This window comes from Camelus ferus, chromosome X, assembly GCF_009834535.1.
Source record: "Camelus ferus isolate YT-003-E chromosome X, BCGSAC_Cfer_1.0, whole genome shotgun sequence".
NCBI classification, from domain to species: Eukaryota; Metazoa; Chordata; class Mammalia; order Artiodactyla; family Camelidae; genus Camelus; species Camelus ferus.
In genome coordinates this window covers 51,276,870-51,282,929 of record NC_045732.1, presented here as the reverse complement: position 1 = coordinate 51,282,929, position 6,060 = coordinate 51,276,870, and positions in this window count along the sequence as shown.

Below are 6,060 nucleotides of genomic sequence, written 5' to 3'. Positions count from 1 at the left end.
CCTTTAAATTGTGAATCACTGTGTGATACAACTGAATTTTATATAATAATGTACATCAAATATACCTTAATAAAAAAAATCAATCTTTCTGATTCTTTCGAGCTTAAGTTCTTATTTCTATGCATGATAAAATCTTTTTGTCTGTCTGTTTACCAGACTTTGCAACACCTTTTTTTTTTTTTTTGCTATACCCAGGTACCATTAATTATCATTTAGTTCATTTTCTTATATATTGACTGATGCCTTGTTATTTCTTAATGAAACTTAATTTTTAAAAATTTATTATTACTACCATAGATGGAAAATATTTATCATTCACCACTAACAGAAGGTATTAAAAATAAATGCAATAAAAAAATTGAAATTAAAATATATTTCCAGACTCTGTTGACTGCTCAAGGCTCTGAGCCTGAGATCTGCTGTCACTATGATAAAAGGAGAAGTTATCAAGTCTTACAGGAGCACCAAAGACTAATATCAGAGTTTTATCTTTGATATAATCAGAAATATTGAAAGAAAATTTAGGAGAAAATGCTTTCTAACTCTGTGATTCAGTATACTTAATGCTGAACTTTTGTCACACCTCCTTATTTCACATTTTAGTGAAAACTCATAATTTATTCTGTTATGTGTGTCTAGCTCCAGAGTAGCATCCCCATATCTTACGGAAGGGTGCCACCTGGGAAGATCTATAGAAAATTCCTTTTGTTCCCTGGATTAAAGAATGTTACAGTTGGGGCGAAGAGCACTTGCCACCAAGAAATCATTGACAGGATTACACAAATCCTTTCTTGCCTAGCGTTGCATTATTTAGTATAAAGTTCAGTTATCAATAAAGACATGATTGATTAACCTAATCCAAACACTATGCTATATTAATCATAACCCTATTAAGGTTTTGAGGCAGAGATTCCTTATTTCTCTGTATTCTGGCATTATTATTACTGTGATCATTACAGCATTGTTAGGATGACAGCCTCCCCCTGAACAGTAACAAGCACAGAAATATTTTATTTTGCATTGTTTTAAACCTTTTAGCTTCAGGATGATTTGTATTCTCCATTTCTTATAATTAAGTCAGCAGCATCATATGGAGGAAGTTCTGAATCTTACTTGCTTCAGGTTACAGACTTATTACTTGGCTGAGCAATGAACTTTGGTTGCTATTCATAAACCACTGGCAAAAACAGGATATAACATCACTTCCTTGGGTTTAAAACAAAAATCCCCTAGAAGAGTAACTAGTACAATCAAAGTGAATATGTGAGGCCAGATACTTAAAACTTATTAGTATTTAGCTGCTAATGCAGAAAAATATAGGATTGGGAATTTACCAGGTAATAAATTTACCAAAGAGGCATAACATTAAAAAGAGATACTACAGACTTCTCAAGTCTACTCTACTGGGCCAATCTGCCATATTCAAAGTGAGATTTTTGCTCTACTTTTGATAGAATGGGCAAAGTGAACAGGAAAACAAAGAAAATCTCTGCCATACATGTGAAAGCTTAAAATGTGCCTGTTGGCATACAAACCACTGGGATAAACACGTGTCATATATTTGGGACCTATAGTCTCCCAAAATGAGTTTCTTCCTAGCTTTTTATCTGTTACAAAGACCAAATTGCTTTGTTCAGTCATTTGGCTTATTAATAGGCTGTAAATGAGTTTCTTTTGGACTATGTATGTTCTCCAGCAGCTTACCATTTAATTAGGAAGGGGAGTATACGCCGAAAAAATAGTGAACACTACCAACATCGCAAATGAAAATAAGATAATTCTGAGGCCTCAGAGTTTGATAACTTTTGGATCCAGTGAAAATTTGAAAGGGCCTTTGAAGGATAAAGGACACTTACAGTTTGAATGTGCAGAAAGGCATATCTTTTTCCATTTCAGAGACTATTCTGGTGTTCTTATTAAGATTAGTTGATCAGTGGGCTGTGCATAAACTAGCTGATTTTTTCTACTCACATTTCTTCACTTACCTTGTACCCACTCTATGAATCTAAAGAAAAAAGCCTGATAGACAAATTAAAATAATGTTATCTTCTAAGTCACAAAAGTTTATGAACTAAACTTAACTTATGTGGATATATAATTCCAAACACAGGAAACTGAACAAAGAAAACTTGACCACTTTCTCCAAAGCAATAAGTTTAACATTATGCTTTAATCATTGCTATGGAACCCCTTTAAAATATTCTCTATAGCACTCATCACCACCTGCATTTGTATCAGTCTCTTCCTGAAGCACAGCCAGGCACTCCACTAAACATTCTTTAACCTTGGCAGACAGCTTCAACAAAGAAACAATCTCTTCTTTGATTTAAAATTAGCAATAGATTGAGCACTCAGAGAGACCTGACTGCAGTTTGAGAAGCTGTAATGCTTCAAACTCTGTTTCTCAGAGGTTCAAGCCTCCAATTAGAGAACTCTGAGCAATCAACCAACTGAGCTCTTTAAGAGAGAACTAAGAATTCAGGACAGCATATGAAATCAAGTTAGTGCCTTAAATATCAATTTTAAATCCTTGAAGTCCTAAGATTTCAAGTGCAATATCTCAAAGAGAAATTTTATGTCTAGGTAATAAAGAGAAACCAAGTAAATTCCATGATAATGGAATTTCTGTAAATTCCTGAAAATTGAGTTTAAGAAATCTAAGAAAAATTATCCAAAGGTTAGTTACTGTGACAAGAATTCCATTTCCCTCAATGTACCTTCACGAGTTTGAAAGAAAATTTTAAGAAAATAAAGTCAGCTCCACCTCACTTCCAAAAAAATAAAAAATAAACAACCCAGAAAATAAGTATTTGCATGAATTCTATTTTTCCTGGGTGCACAAAGCCTGATATTTGAAGCACATTACCTTCTTTTTTTAAAACATTTTTATTGCGTTATAGTCATTTTACAATGTTGTGTCAAATTCCAGTGTAGAGCACAATTTTTCAGTTATCCATGAACATATATATATTCATTGTCACATTTTTTTTCACTGTGAGCTACCACAAGATCTTATATATATTTCCCTGTGCTATACAGTATAATCTTGTTTATCTATTCTACATTTTGAAATCCCAATCTGTCCCTTCCCACCCTCCTCCCTCTTGGCAACCATTACCTTCTCAGTCATAACAAATCTGGTTTCAGAAGCCTATACCTGTATCTTTGCCCTGGCCAAGATCAATGGTCTGTGCATAAACTAGCTGATTTTTTCTACTCATGTTTCTACAGAAAACCATGCAAAAATATGTTTTCCCCCCAATTTTCAGCTTTTTATCCCTTCTCTTTTCTTCCCATTATGCTACTCTTACCCCCTTATTCTGATTTCAGTTCCATCATTTTCTCTAAGATGCTAATGGCTAAGAAGAGCTTGCCCATCAAAGACGACTGTCATTTCAATACACTCAAATCTCTATTTAACATCTAGCATATGCAAGGTCTTTTGATTCATTTGAGCTGGGATGAAGGCTTTAAACAAAGGCACAGACACACATGTATGTGTGCATGTGCACACATGCTCATGAATGCAGGCAAACACACATACACAGAAGGTCTTTCGTGGTAATATTTCAATACTTTAGTCGAGTCGAAGAAATATTTGTTGTGGGGCCCTTTGTGTCAGTCTGGCCACTTTTATAAGTTCTAAAAGAGATCTACATTTGGGAAGATTGAAAATCCAAAACTTGTCTTTCTGAGGATCAAAGATTTCCTCTCATCATTCACAGTGAAGATGTTTTGAGATCCTAAATTAAGCCCTTTGTACAGATAAATTTGCTGGATTCTCCAGTGAAAGGATTCCTCTCTCCATCATCCCAATTAGTAATGATTTGTGGTGCCCAGAGTTATCTGTACTGTCTTACATACACAATAGGGGTCAAGACAACCACTTTAAAATGTTTTTAACAACAGTAGAAATAATCCATTTTATCACCATTGACAAGCATGTTGAAAGAGTTTACTATATGTGGGATATGGTACTGAATCCTTTTAAAATTGCATTCACATTACTAAGTAAGGTGAGCACCCACAACTATGAAATGAGTAGAATAAGTATTATTATTTTTGTTTGACATATAAGAAAAAATTGTACGAAAATTTCATATATTTTTTTCAATTCCAGAAGTTAAATAAGCAGCCTATCTTGTGACTGTTTTACATAGCTCTTTACCTACTATCTTAAATAAAATTTGTAATTAGAATTAATTATATGTATCTTCTATTGTTTTTGCAATTTATCAATAGGCAAGACCTCCAAACCACATACTTTGCTTTAAGAGAATGCTTGTTGTACATACGAAGGAAGAAGGTGTTTATCCAGACATATATGTGAGGCTTTCATCCCCCAAAGTTTATAAATCTGGAAGTGGAAAGGAAGGACTTATAGGGAGTTGCAAGACTGAAGAAAGAGAGCAGCTCACAGCTGTGGGAGAACTGCAGAGTTATGCATCAAGATTGGAATTTCACAGCTCTGAGGCCAAATTTGCAGGGGCTGTGACCCAAACTGGATGGTGGAAGAGGAGCATGGGGAATGTATGCCTCAGGTACTATGTGGTGTTAGAAACTCCTCCCCCTCCAACTCCCAGGTGGAAAACCCTTCCAAACCAAACCAACCCAGAAGATACAGCAGGGAAAAAAAAAACTCAAAGATTTAGTAGATCTCAGAAATCTGTGGAATTGGAAATGGCCTCAGAAATCATCTAATCTGACACCATTTTTTTAATAGAGGAAGAAATAGGCCTGGGTGGATGAAGGTAGGGGTAGGTAACTAGGTTACACAACTGAGTCAGTGAGAGAGCTGGGGCAAGAGCTCAGCTCAGCACTTTTTGTCTGTATTTCTTTCCATTTCATCTTACTTCAAAGAAAGATATAGCCTTGTAGCAAGAAAACAGCAGTCTGAGCAGAGGCACTTTGCAGTTAAAGGGAGACACCATCAGAAAAGACTACTATTTGATTTTAGCCTTATAGAGTATCTTAAAAATATGCTTCCTTCTCACCAGTTATCTGGAGAGCCTGAAAAGTGAATGACATAGGTGTGCTTGTGTGCAGGGGGTATTTAGTCATGGACAGACTACAAATACTTAAGAGGAAGAGAGCTTCTATAACAAGGGAAACAGCAGTGCACAGCTGTGGGATAACAGAAGAGTTACAAATCATGCTGGGAATTTCACAGCTTTGATGCCAAATTTGTAAAAGCTGTATCGCATCCTGGGAACAGTGAGCAGAGCATGGGAAGCATGTACCCTGGATACCTGCAGCTCCAAGTGGGAGAGCAATAGAAGCTTGTGAGAAAGAAATCTTCCAAAAAGCTAATACATATCTGCTTTTGCAGTATATGATATTTTACCAGTATGATAATTAAAAATGTGCATTTTTTTCTAAAATTACCTGAAGGCAGGAAGCATAATGTTGAAAATATGAAAGGCAGTAACCAAAAGTGATTCAAAGTTCATCAAGTGAACCTAGGTTCAGGTACCTCTTGATATCTTTTTAGCACTTCAGTGAATCTTCTCTTCCATCACTCTACTCACTTTTATAGCCTAATTTTGATCTTTCATTACTCAAAATTCCCTTCTTCAGCCCTCCATCAAGGCTTTCCCTCCCCTAAAACTCCCAGAATCTCTTGGTACTTCTTAGATCATAGCCACCCATTCCCAAATTGGAATTCAGATTCCTTAGGAATACTATTTTATACATACTAATTTATAATATGATTTGGATCACTGGTCAACCCAATTATACCTACAACCTTCTGAGATGGTTTGCATCTTAAAAGAGAAGGCTGATTGATTCAAAGGAGTCAATTTATATAAGTAAGGGGTTGGCAAAGTTCTTCTGTAAAGGGTCAGATAGCAAATAATTTAGGCTTTGCATGCACTGTGATCTCTTGCAATTAATCAATTCTGCCTTTGAGTTCAAAAGCAGGCATAGACATAAATACATTCATGAATGAGCTTATATATGAATGAGCATAGGTGTATTAAAATAAAACTTTATTTATAAAAACAGACTGGTAGTGTGAGGAGCTCAGCAGACTTTCTCCCTAGAGCACCAAGCATTTAA